The sequence below is a fragment of the Patella vulgata genome, chromosome 6 (assembly GCF_932274485.2).
Source record: "Patella vulgata chromosome 6, xgPatVulg1.2, whole genome shotgun sequence".
In the NCBI taxonomy this organism is placed as follows: Eukaryota; Metazoa; Mollusca; class Gastropoda; family Patellidae; genus Patella; species Patella vulgata.
In genome coordinates, this window is record NC_065884.2 from 49,566,011 (window position 1) to 49,580,591 (window position 14,581).

A 14,581-nucleotide genomic window follows, 5' to 3' on the forward strand; every position below is an offset into this window, starting at 1 on the left:
CGTTGGAATATAATATTTTGAACTCGGCATACTCGAAAACCTATTAAAAGACATATTGGAACAATTTCGCCTAAGAAACACCCCTGCAGAATTTTCAGATGGTAGAAAAGTACACTTAGTCCCATCCCTAGTTTTAATGTACCATAAGACAATTGTGTTTGTGATGTCACAATCTTCTCCTCTGCTTCCGCTCGAAACATCGAAGCTATATTTGACAGCCACATGTCTATGGAATCCTAAATTAACATAAGTAAAATTAGAAACTCTGATGATACAATCAAGACCTTGGTTCAAGCCCTTGTCACTGCTTGACTCGACACCTTCAACTTCAGTCTCTACAAAACTCTGCTACTAGACCTATTACACGTGCACCTCGCCACTGTCATATTACTAAAATACTAGTAAAACTCCACTGGTTACCTGTGTCCTATCGAATTGACTATAATATTTTACTATTAACTTTTAAATGCATTAAAATATCTATCCGATCTCCTTCAATTTTATAAAACTTTAAGACAGCTCCGTTCCAGTTCAGACAATTTCATACTAATTGAACTTTCTTATGGAGAAGTTTCGTTTAAAGCACCCAATCCCCGGAACAAGCTGTTTTTAAATCAAAACCCAGAACGCGCCTTTTTTAAAAATTGCCTTTTATAACACTTCTTAACTTTCCTTTTTTAATGCTTATTGATAATTTGATTTTTTACCGTTGAGATCTTTTTTGGGTGTTTTACAATTGTTATTTATTTCTTATTGTTAAGCACATCGGGGCACTTATGTGGAAGATGTACCCAATTTATATCCTGTATAATGATGTAGCCGACAGGGTTTCTTATTGCCGTGTGAACAGAAAAAATGATTATATCAAAATCTCTGACCTGCTGGGTTTTCTTAAGAAATTCAATACAATAGACAACATGAACACTTTCACTGATAAAACTCTTTCAACGCTCAAAACATAATTATCGCTTTCCATTTTGCTCATCAGTCTGATTAACCGCATTTAAAATCATCTTCGGTCCCAGTGGTCTCATTCGTTTCCTATACCCTAGGTTCATCCATGGGGTATTCACATATTCAAACTATCTGTCCTTGATCGTAGCTTGATTCTACGAACCAATCAAAAACAGTTTTCAAACCAGTCGCATCATTATTGTTTACATTTACAACAATATGGCGACTTGTTCGCTCGATTATAAGAAACACACAAAAAACTAGTAGACGTTTCGAAGAGTTTTCTCTCAACGTTATCAACGTTGATAACTTTGAGAGAATACTCTTCGAAAACGTCGCCTAAATAAATACGAAGCTGTTTTTCCATAAGTATGTGTTTTTGTGTATTTCTCATAATCGAGCGAACAAGTCGCCATATCAAGCTAACGTTGATAATGTTGAGAGAATACTCTTCGAAAACGTCGCCTAAATAAATAAGTAGCTATTTTTCCATAAGTATGTGTTTTTGTGTATTGCTCTATCCAGTTACTAAATGCCTCTAAAATATAATTATGAGAAACTTTTCAAGAAATTCCCTATAAAAGAAGTAACATGCACAAAAATAACAAAAAGGTATCCTAAAACATAAAATATAATTATGAGAAAGTTTTCAAGAAATTCCATATAAAAGAAGTAACATGCACAAAAATAACAAAAAGGTATCCTAAAACACCTTGTTGATGGGAAAGATGTTATTTTATGTCTGTCAAAACAGGCAGTGGCATGTCTTTATACTATCAAGCGTATTGGTCGATAAAAATAGCACAACCATTAAGGGCAGATAATTTGAATACGTGTCTCCCCCATGGAACGGAACGGAATGAGATGAGTGGGGATACCGAGGATGGATTAAAATTAGTTCACTAATTTATACAGAGAATTATATAAAGAGATATTCGATAACATCCTTATAAATTAATAATAAATCATTAAAATTTTTAATAAGATACAATAACCACCCTAGATCCGCTCCCCCAAATCTCTAATGACTAATCCGAGCCTTTGACAAATAACATAAATTGACAGTATAGTCTATACTTAGTAATTAGTTTACTGTCGGAGAGCGACCCATTTCTTTCGCCAAAACAAGGGGGATTTTTCTTTCTCCAAAGCCCGTAAATATGAATGTGCCAGGAAATAACTGATAGCTTTAAAGAGCCATAGAAACATACTTTCCGGTGATGTATAACGCGATAACTGGAATTTCGTATTAAGACCCGTATTTTGACATTTTAAACCCTCGCCACCACCCCCACACCCTCTCTTAAAAATTTTAGTGCAGGCTAATTAACTTTAATCCATTTTTTAAACAAAATATAATCATTGTGCCCAACAAATAATGTAGGCTAATTAAAGAGAGGAAAGAGTATGAAAGTGCTTTTCACTGATATGTAACATGATATCGTGAATATCGCATTATGACCCGTATTTTGACATTGCATACCTTCCCTCTCTCCGTAATTATGGTAATATTGTTTAGTAGCATCCAAATTTGATCGTTTTTTCAAGATAAGTAAATTTCTTACAGTCCGCCAGGTTGATTCGCCCTTATCGTGTGCTGGCTTATAGTGTGTCAGGTTGATCTCAGTCTCGTTTCCGTATATGTTAATAAGTCACGTGGTATCCTACATTTGCATATCATATTTAATGCTCTGCGTAAGATGCTATGTAGAAAGCTTGAAGGTCAAATCAGATGCGGCAGAACGCAAATGTAAAATGTACTGAGGGAAATGTAAAATGTAGAGACGTCAAAAAACAGCCTTTTCTCAATCAAACATTTGTCATTTGACACATTACATTTGTAAGTTTAACTTTGGCCTTAGAGGTATTTTGACTTCATCATTACCGGTTTTAGGGCTTTGTACTTTGTACTTTTTACATATAATCAATGGAAAAGGCATTTTAACAGAGCATTTAATATTGGCAGCGACACCCTTCCATACTGAAAAAGACACTTTCATCGCTAAGTAAGTAATTTATTAAGTAAGTGTGCCGTATATTTGCATAATGTTTACCCTACCGAAGAAAGCACATAGTTTTTTTAGTTGGTATTTTTTTTTATTCAAGATGCATTATGTAAATCGGCCTAAGTAAGAAAGTCTTAATTTTGGCTTCATATGTTATATAAACTATTAATAAAACATTTATTGACATAACAAGTGTTTAGTCAACTCTCTGGCTCATCGGTTAATGATTAAATTCCAAAATGGCGAATCTAGGATAAGTTGCGAATAACAATAATAAACAATATATGCCACATCTTGTAAAAACCAAAAACAGTTATAATTTCACCTACAATAAAGTAATTTAAAATAAAATTTTCAATACATTCAGTTTGTATTATCTGTCCTTGAGCTCTTATAGCAAGAACAACAGCTCTTTATCCAAATCTTACATAATTCATCTTTAATTACCCTTTTGTGTGAAACTGATTTTCTAACATTAAAAAGATTTCCATAAAGGAATATGTACAAATGTTTGGGATACGCCAATTAGAACACGATAGCGTGAAATTTCCTATCCCAGTCAGCCCCCTACGTTTGTAACTTTGATCCCGGAATTAAATGAGCAAACATCGGACTCTCAAAAAATAACAAGAACAAATAGAAACGAATTGTGGGTCGATAACCCCGGAGGAGGTAGACCTGCATGGTCATGATCTTTATTGCGTATTCTTAAAGGTGTAACGTCAGACACGATCCTAAAATAATGTAGGCTTTCACATAGTAGTGGGTGTAATTAATGTGTAGGTAAATATAACTTAATCTCCCCCCAGCTGACTTGTTTCATCTAGTTCACTTTCAAATTAGGACACGTGGACTGACTGAAATTTATCGTTATTTAAAATATCAGTCAGGTTTATAAGGTTCACAAATTTTCAGTCCATCACATCTTTGTAAATATTGAACGGAATTTGATCAATTTTGGACTATTATGCCTTTAATAGAAGATTCAATTGTCATACTATTGTCGTTTGTAAGAGATTAATCATCCCTTAAATGACGTTTTAATAAAAGTCATCTCAGATACATATTATACCCTCACATCTGCCGTCGGATGACTTTTCTTTTAAACGATCTAACAGTCAGAGTGTTTAGTGATTTGTATTAATGTGCCACCATCAACCGTTATTATCCAGTGCTAAATCTTAATGAGAAATTACCCCCCACCACACACACACACTTTCTGGGCTAACCCTTTCGACAAGACGATGTCCAAGTATAACTTCAAATAAGTCGACAAGTACCAGAATTAATCCGAAATGCTGATTGAATAAGAATATGAGAAATTCGATCGAAATTACTCGCATTGATTTAATATCTGTTTACAATCAAGAAAGTTCGTCTTATCAAACTCGTCAGGTTTCCACTGGTTGATCCCACGCCCACGTCCATGCGAAGGTGTACTGAAAACTTGCAATGTGTTTGTTACGAATCCTCCGATATTTTACACTGAAAGCTCTATCCCCATTACTTCCTGATTTTCTTTGATCGAATTCGTATGTGGGTTTAACCGCGTTGTATTTTACGCAAAGTTCATGTTAAGTTAGCCTAAAAAAACATTTACGTTCAGCTAGCTTAACCAGACTTAAATTCATCTTCTCGCTAGGTAGCTTTTCATAGATTGGGCCAGCTTAATTTTACTGTCTCAACAGGTCTTAAAATGACAAGCTTATCAGTCGCATGTGTTTTTCGTGACCTTTTGAAGTAAAGAAGTCAAAAGCACCAACTGTGCATACGTACTTAAGTGTAACATCTGATTGACAACATCATATTCAGCATTCAGAATAAATAAGATGTTTAAAATTCCTTGTAGAATCTATACTCTCCTCCTTTAAAGTAGCTAAGTATCTAACTCAATATTATCCAAAATCTTCAACATTGAAAACACGATTTATTTGTCAAATTAATTCAACATTCATGTTGTGATCTTACCGGAAAAGATGGGCTTTTGATATCCAATATTTGAGACAAAATAAACATTTTACCATTAGTACACGAATCGTGTACCATAATGCGCTTCAGCCCCAGATGTATCAAGAGACTCGAGGGACGAGGCTAGACACATTGCTCCAAATCAAACGGCTTATGTAGACTTGAATAACCAGACGCTAGAAATTTGCACTCGCTTGAGACTGCTGGCTTATTTCGCCAAACATAACTCATTTGAAATTGGAGTAAAAACGGAAACCATTGAATGTAAATCAGTTTATATACAATCATATTACAGTATTATATGCGTTGCGACCCACTTTTGTCAATTTCTAGGTCCCAAATGTTAGCGATTTAGCTCCTTTAAGACAGGAATTTAAAGATAGGTCATCTTTACCGTCTAAACGGCGAGCAACTTACTTACGCAAATAGGGTTTCTTCTTCTTGATTGAATGTTCAAATAGAATATTAAAACAAGCGCAGTAACATATTACGGTATTTTCGTAATGCAGAGAGAGAGAGAGAGAGAGATGGGTTTAACGTCCACGCGACACAAACTATGTCATTTGGGACTAACATATGGTTTAATTTTATTTCAATAATTCGCTTGCGCGCAGGGTCTTTAGCAGTGGGAGGTAACCTAAGGACCCGGAGAAAACCCACGAGGTTGGACAGGCGATCCTACTCCTTGTCACGTACAACCGGGGATTGGAAACCACGCCAGTTGACTCAATGACAGGCTTTATGATACAGCGCGCACGTGCTAACCATTCGGCCATCTCCCCCCGCTCGTAATGCAAAGAAAGATGGACCTACTAACTACTAGCACGGTTTTATGACAAAACCTAACTTAATGGACAGGTAATTATAACGCAATGGGAACTATCCGGTTATTTATATGTTATAAACGCAGTGTGATATATATATATATACATTATGTTACAAGTAGTATACAACCTAAATATAAGTATAATAAAAACATAATTAAAAGATCAGAAAACACGAAATAAAAATTACACGGTGGTTGTTTACTAAATCTTGATTATGTCTGTGGCCTTGTATCACGTTGAACCGACAATAAAACGTCATTTAAACTGACAAAAAAAGTTAAAATCCAGAAGAGTTGAGTGTTTAAACATACATTATGCAACCTAAATCTGCCTATTGCAGGTCCTCGTTAGGCCTGAAATGTTATATAAATTAGACATTTATTAACAAAACAAGACCCTAATCGACTCTCGATGGCATCGGAAACTCGAGATTTTAACTAGATTAAAACGGTTCTCCATTTAAAAATGGCCCGATTATACCAGTGTCCACACATCTTGTCAAAACTACAAACAATGATAACTTGGCAGAGAATGAAGTAATTTGAATGAAATTTTCAATATTTTCTTTTTTTATCATCTATTTTTGAATTATTATAGCAAGAATGACCAACTCTATATTAAACTCTTAACTAATGTATCTTTAACCAAATATTATAAACAGATTGTTCAAGATCTTTTGGCAAGTAAATTATTTGTCTCAAAATACTGGATTTGAAATTAAATGGTTCTGATTTTTCACAATAAAAACAAATACTAAACAATACATTCAGGGGCGGATTCAGAGGGGGGGGGTGGGGGTTCGACCCCCCCCCCCTCCCCCTGCTCGGCTACATAATATTTTTTGTAAATCAACACTTTTTATGAGAAAGGTTTCTCGGCCGTGTGCTTTATCATTTATCGTCAGACTTGGGACAGGATGGGCACTCAAAGCACGAGATAATGATATAGACATTATGTGATATCACAATTAATGCTTTGCAACCATGAAATTGAATTACAAAGTCATTGTATTAATTCATAATAAAAATTGACGTCAAACGAGGTGTTGAATTTCTCTGTTTAAAATGCTCAATGTGTATGTATATACGCCAAAATGACGATAGAGACCAAGCGGGAGAGGGGGGGGGAGATACATTGTCTCAGGAACATGACACCCCCCCCCCCCCTTCAAAAATTCCTGGATCCGCCCCTGTACATTTGGCTACTCTGTTTGACACCTAATATAATGAATAATGGCATATACGCCTGGTATCAATGGCTGTTTAATGTTGGGTATAATTTCTGAACCCATGATGAAGTCCAGAGACGGTCGATTCGGTCATTTACACAAATATTGGATGACACCAAAAACTGGTAATTTGTCAATTAATTAAAACCTAAAATCATACCGGTTAATTATGATTCTCCTTATCTAAAATTAACAAACAAAGGATGAACAGTGTTCAACGAATATCCTTTTTAACTGGCCGTTCATGATTGATATAAATGACCTATACTTCAGTCGTGTTTTGGGTCATTACGTGTCAACTCATCCAAAGAGGTTGACCCTCCCCGTTTGAATATGCTGAAATTTGGTTTATACCCTTATTATAACTGAACAAGCTGCTATTCAAATTTTAGCTTGACCGGACTAACGGTTCCTGAAATATGTCTAATTTAAAGTTGCAATTTCATATTTTTAAGTTATATTTTTAAAATTTATTAAAATAAAGCCTTAAAATAGATGGTATCTATAAACAGTCCTACCTTGTTAAAGAATAATCCTATTAATCCTATAATTCACTATTGCCAGTTGAGAAATTGACAAAAATATCATTTTCATCTTCAAATTCAAACGTTTGAAGTTAGCTACTCCATGGTGGACTTCCTTAGAAAATATGAAATTGTAACTTTAAATTTGACGAATTAGGCTAATACCGGATGCCAAAAAATAAGTGCGTTTGTAATTTGGTATATCCACTTTACCACTTTTTCGGCAAAAGTAAGTATTTAAACCAAATGTCAGCTAAATCGAATACCGTCCTTCTTTTATTATGGAATGTTGTGCAAGAGAGGAGACAGCCATCCACTTCACACCAACCAGTCCATGGTATATGTAATATGGTATATTTTTAATTCAATAATTCACTTTCAAGTATGAGTCTTTATAAGTTTGATACTCGCGACCTAACTAGTCCACGGCTTTGTAAATAGAAATCGGAATGCACACGTTTTTCCCACGCTTATTATTAGCTACACGCAAACGGGAACGGCCGCGTTATCTGCATTATACAGACTTTTTCGCAGGCTAAAAGACGTGCGGAAATGCAAGCATGAAAAACGGGCCTTAGACTGACCTAATTACAGGGAAAAAAAACAAGCAGTGATAGTCGCTAAATTACTTGGTGAAATTGGCTCGAAAGCATGAGTCTGTTCTAGACGGATCGGTCGGAAATTGATTTACCCAAAGCGATAGGGCCTACTGCCTCAGCACTTATATTTCTGCAAGTAATAATCCACGTAATTTTCATGATGTGCTTTCAGATTTGAAGAGACATAAACAACCTTGTGATGTGTGGCAAAAGATACTACAAGATCACATTGAACAATTATGTGGGTTCATATCTAATGTATCTCAGTGTGAAGGCTTTCAACTGACACAGAGTTGCGTCTGATAAAACGTGGATAGTGTCGGCATTAATTCAGCGTGAACGCAGATATTAGTATTCCGCCAAAGTTCATAATTTGTTACGAAATCTGGACTTCCGATCAAAGAAATTATAACCAAGGTGTACAGCTACATGTATGTAAAATATCAGCGAATTGTTGTTTTATTCGTAAATGCTATTTATTCTAATTCATTTAAATCTATGTCATCCGGTGGACTAGAGAGTTGACTATGTTCTTGTCATGTTAATAAATAATGTCTACATAATAGTTTACACAATGCATCTTTACATAGAAATCTGGTCGATCAGTCAGAACAGACCAAGCTGTACCGACAAAACTTTATACCTGCATAGTCCAACACGGTTTTATTAAACACTGTTTTATTACCAAGCACAGGTGAGGTGGTAAATATCTCTGCAATTACCTTAATGATAAGTTCATTAAGACCCACGCAAACCCACAAACGTGACCCACACAATAAACAGATGCATCACACAACAAACGTACATATCAAAAATGGTGAATGGATCCGGGGGCGAGCTGTAAACATCCACTGCGCTGTACAGTCCAGGGCCCGTATTGATATAGGCTTCACCCTAAACTAAAAATAATGGAAACAATCCAAGAAAATCGAAATTTTCTGGTGCGAGTCATGATCGGCTATGTGCTACAAGAAATCTTAATTTAACGAAGCAGATGATAAAGCGATGCAGAGTGTCATGTCCACAATAAGCACAATAATTTACTTTCAGGTAGGACCGATTTACCGCGGATTCAAATGATAGAAACTGTATTTTAATTATAGGCATCAATGACAAAAACATCAAATGTGATCCACTAACTGATTATTCCATAATGATTAAAATTCGATTTTTGATATGAAGTCATAATCTAAAAAAAAAATGGCTGCAATGCCCCCATGCTCGGTTCCTGGTTCGTTATTATCAGATACACTGACACTGGAGTATGTAATTCCCTAAATTTCTGACCGGTGAGCTTACCCCCTTTGATATCGAGGAAACTTGAGGGCCGGGCATTGTATGTAGACACAGGAGAGCCAAGGGGCTAGTATGGATGTCAGAGCCAAGCATTATTATTGGATAAGGAAACTGGAGAGCTACGGGGCTATTGTCACTGTAGAAGATGTGAGAGTCAAGCATAATTATTGGATGAAGAAACCAAAGATTCAAGCGAATATTATTGTAGAAGAAAACCGGGGGTATCTGGGACTATTATTGAAGGAGGAAACCGGGGACCTCAGTGGTTATTATTGTAGGAGGAAACTGTAGGACCAGTGTTTATTACCGTGGGGGGAAACACGACAAAAGATTTGAAGTTTATCTGATCGACTAGAGGACAGAAACTAACTCTTGCGATCGGAGAAGGAACAGTCCCAGTAGATGACGCAAAAGATACCACGACAGTTCAGCTTTCCATCCAGTATTATACACATTATGTTCACCTAAAGGGAGCCACGTTAGTCGCGTGTTCGATCCCTGCATTGGTCGAGAAAGTTCATCGGAAATTTCCGACGTGGTTTCCCCTTGTCAATGACAATGATGCAGGACGGAGGGCCTGACAAGGACAGCTGTCTAGTCGTTCCGATGGGACGAAAAACCGAGGTCCCGTGTATATATTGACATGCACGTAAAAGATCCCTTGAAAGTTGGAATTCGATATAAGAGCAGGCCATAGTGCATGCCCAGTCGGAGCAGAACAGTAGGTCGTTAAACCCCATTTCATTTCATTGTTGGCCTAAAATTGACAAAGTTGCAATACCCTAGTGGAGTAAGTTAAAATGTATTTTTAAGTGCAGTTCTATTTATATATTATTAAAAAATAAAAATGACGTATCGTACACGGTCAGTAATGATTACCAATAAGCTGAAAAGAAGCAGAAATGTTTGTTTGTGGTGATTAGTTTCTCTAACTAGTATCATGTGAAATGGTAATTCTATATTCAACTAAATTTAACAAGTTCCAGTTTTTCCCTAACTTCCAGGGTATTGCTATCTAGACAGGTAGACTATACGGTTATCGGATATAGAAATTGCTTTTAGCAGTGAAATAATCGGAAAACCCCTTTGGCAATCAATAGGTAAACAATACGGTTATCGGATATAGAAATTGTTTTAAACAATTGGCTTATCAGAACAGAAAATTAAAAATTTATAGAGATTTATTTTGAAAAAGAAAATCACACTTTAGAATTTAATGTAACAATTGAATCAAAAAATAAACGATTTTCATTCGATAATTTTTTAGCCATAATATAGTTATCTTTTACTGAAATATTTATCGTGCACATTGTCAGTCTAATTATCCTTCCTCGTCACAGTTTTCCCACATTGATAGAAATCCACCATTCAGCGAACAGTTTGTGAATCGTCATCACGGCTCACATTAGTAAAGAATTTTCATTGGTCTAAAACGTAAACATAACCCCTAACCTCTCATTGAAAATGTATTTCGTGACTTCCTTGTGTTGAGTTTATTATACTGGTAATGGTATTTCGTCATAGTGTAAAATAAAGCCACCAATCTTTACTATGCAGCGAAATAAATTTCAAATCAATATATACTTAAACCCCATTACTGCAACACCTCTTTGTGAAGGGCTGTGGAATCCCAATCTTTATTCAGAAAACTGGTTCGAGAACTGCTGTGAAGGTAGGTTGTTTGTATGACTACACTATACTAAGACAAGTGTTGTTGGGTACTTAAGTGATATTCTGATATGATATTAGGTAACGTACCTTTGAGAAGACACTCTTTATGTATTTACAACTTTTTAGTTTATTACATGCAACGTTTCAGTAGTCTTACATGTATCGCTGTCAAGTTATCTTTTTTAAAATGAGAAAAGAAAACATTTAAATTTAAACATCCTCTAACCAAATCATACTCTATTAATTTTAATGTCTTGATAATTATATCAATTGGTATATAAATTGGAATTTTTCTCAATCATTTCCAGTCGATACGGAGGGGATTGGGGGTGGGGGTGACCGAATGGTGTGCGCGCTGTATCATAAGGTTTGTCATTAAGTCAACTGGCGTGGTTTTGATTCCCCGGTTGTATATGACAAGAAGCAGGGTCGCCTGTCCAACCTCGTGAGATTTCTCCCGGACCTCCGGTTTCCTTTCACTGCTACCAGCGAATTATTGAAATTAAATCGAACCATGTTTGTGTCGAGTGGACGTGAAACGTGACAAGGACTAGGGTAGCTTGTCCAACCTCGTGGTTTTTCTACGGGTCCTCCGTTATCCTTCCGGTTTTATTGAAATAAAATTGAACCATGTGAAGTCCCAAAATGACCTAGTTTATGTCAAGTGGAAGTTACCCCCCCCCCTCTCTCTCTCTCTCTCTCTCTCTCTCTCTCACTCTCTCTCTCTATCTCCCCATTCGTACAAATGTTTTGATGTTTATATTGTGAAGACACATTTTTTATGTATTCTTATAATAGTAACGTTATTATTTTATCCTGGTTAAGTGATATCATTTTTGTATTATGATATCCTTATTCAACTAGTTTCTATACAAAATATATGATCTTAAAGATAGTAACTTTAGTCCATGATTGATATCCTTGACTAGTATACAAATTTTACAAAAGGCATTTTACAGATACCCCACCCATTGCTATTTTCATTGCAAATCATGTTTTAGAAGGTGTAGGGGGTGAGGTTGGGGATATTTCGCAATTAGCCAAACTCACCTAGTAAACAATAAAATAAGATATTTGAACATAATTATCTGTTTCGTTTGATTTTGTTATATTCTTGTATGTGCACAATGATTTTAAAATATTGTCTAGGAATTCTGTATGAATCTTGGCGCGAATAAGGCGATAAGCAATACAATGCTTCTTTTTCCCCGTGTTTGTGGTTTTCTTGTTTCCAATAATGAATATAACTTCTGTGGGGTGCTTTAATTCATCAAATTATATTTAGCGTCATATGTCTTGTTTTATTTCTAATTTTACGGAAAACTTGAATGGTAGGCTACTCTATTCACAGTGTTTGTGGATAGGTCAGTGTTATTTATTCACATATGGTAAAATAAAACTAAAGTTCTTACTTTTTCCTTCGTATATCACCTGGAATGGGGGATAAGAAATACTTATTTGGATGACCCATGACCTCTTACATTTGGGCGAAAAAATGATTAAATCCGATGATTTGTGTTTTTGTTTTTGAGGATTGATATCACTACAGTCACTAACAGAAAACAGCATTGATTGCAATTAATACACCCTACGCCTTTAACACGCCAGCGGTGTACTTTATTGTAAATCTATAGTTATACTCCTTCACATGCCCCTAAAATACATTTCCCCTTTTTTTGTAAACCATCAACTACATGATATACTTGAATGATATACAGCTAATGTTACTTTTAAATCCGGCATAGGTAACATCCGGTCTATTTCCTTGCGTGATGTCATACAGTAAGATATTACTATACATTTGTTTAAAGTAGCAATACTGTTATTAATTTATACCCCCCTCCCCACAAAACCCCCCCAAAAAAACAAACAAACAAAAACAAAATAAAACCCTAACATTTTAAGTCTTTGCAGGGATTTATAATGGTTGTCAACAAACCTGTTAGATCTTACAAACTCGCACATGCAGTATGAAAACTCGAATCTATTAAATTAGTTCGAAACCTAGTGACGTTGTCGAGAGGTAAACAGTTAACACTATTAGAGAATATTGCAAACACAAGAGCTTAAAATTCCTAAAATCTGAAATAATATGGATAATCAGCAGTCAAATATAAAGCCGATTAATGGAAACAAATCATCCTGGCTTGTAGTTTCAGTGCCTCTTTAAATTTTAAAAAGCCAATTTATTATTCAGATCTTGAGGAAATAAATGTTACTATAGCCAATACTGCCTATAACTCACATATTATTTTCAATTTGAATCAACCAGTATTTATCGGGGAAAAATGTGTAATTTTGAAGGGTTAGCTAATATAATCGCAAGGGCAGTGCGTTACTGTAAGACACAGGAAATAATTAGCTCCGACTGGGCTAATCAAGACGGGCATGCGCGATACAATGTACTACGAGGGGAATTAGATATGTGCAGTGGTTAGTGAATACATTATGGAATGACTTTATGGTATCTAATTCCATTTAACTCACTGTAGATAATCTTTTTATAGTCTTAATAGTAAGTGAAGGGGGACCGCACCACACACAAACATTACTCGAGACAAACCTACAGACAAAACACAATATACAGACACCACACACAACAAACGTAGATATCAGATCACTGTGCTGGAAGCCGCGGGCCTGTAGTGATACAGACTTCACTTAAATTGAAAAACAAGAAGAAACAATAAGGGAATAACTCAAGAATAATTATCACTTTCAGGTTTAAAAGTTGGTGGACTAGACACTTTGGACGGTATTACTTATTTAATATTTAACATGAATATATCCCTTTGTCTCGTGTATTTGGTACATTTCTCGAGACAGGCCCCAACCCAAAAGACTTTATACAACTTTCTGTGTAGCACGAAATGCTTATGCATAACCCGCGTACGACATCCCTTAACTTCTTAAATTTTTGACATCCTCTACATAATGAGATAAAGCATTTAGATCCGGATGGCGCTAAGGTGGTCCTGTCCTACCCACTTGGTGCCTGATAAAGTTATATATATGTTCAGATAAAACGCTTTAGGATTTCAACAGTTGGCAGGCATGATATTCGGTTGTCTAAATGAAATTTGTAGTTGTGATATGCTTTTCGAGTTGTATTAATATACAGGTGTAATATGTTCGGCTTGATGATATAATTATGTATAAATGTTGGTATACAGAATATTGGGATGTTGGTACAAAATAAATATAATTGTGGAGGGATGTTTGGTATACATAAGTGTATAGTGATGTTGGTATACAAATGTAAATTAATATAACTGTGTAGGGTTATTGGTATACAAATCGTAAATCATAATTGTGTAGGGATGCTGGTACACAAATTGTAAATACAGTTGTGTATGAATGTTGGTTTACATCTGTAAATCGAATTGTGTAGGGATGTTGTTATACAAATGTACGTAAAATCGTGTAGGGATGTTGTTATACAAATGTAAGTAAAATTGTGTAGGGATGGTGGTATACAAATCTAAATAGAATTGTGTAGAGATGTTGT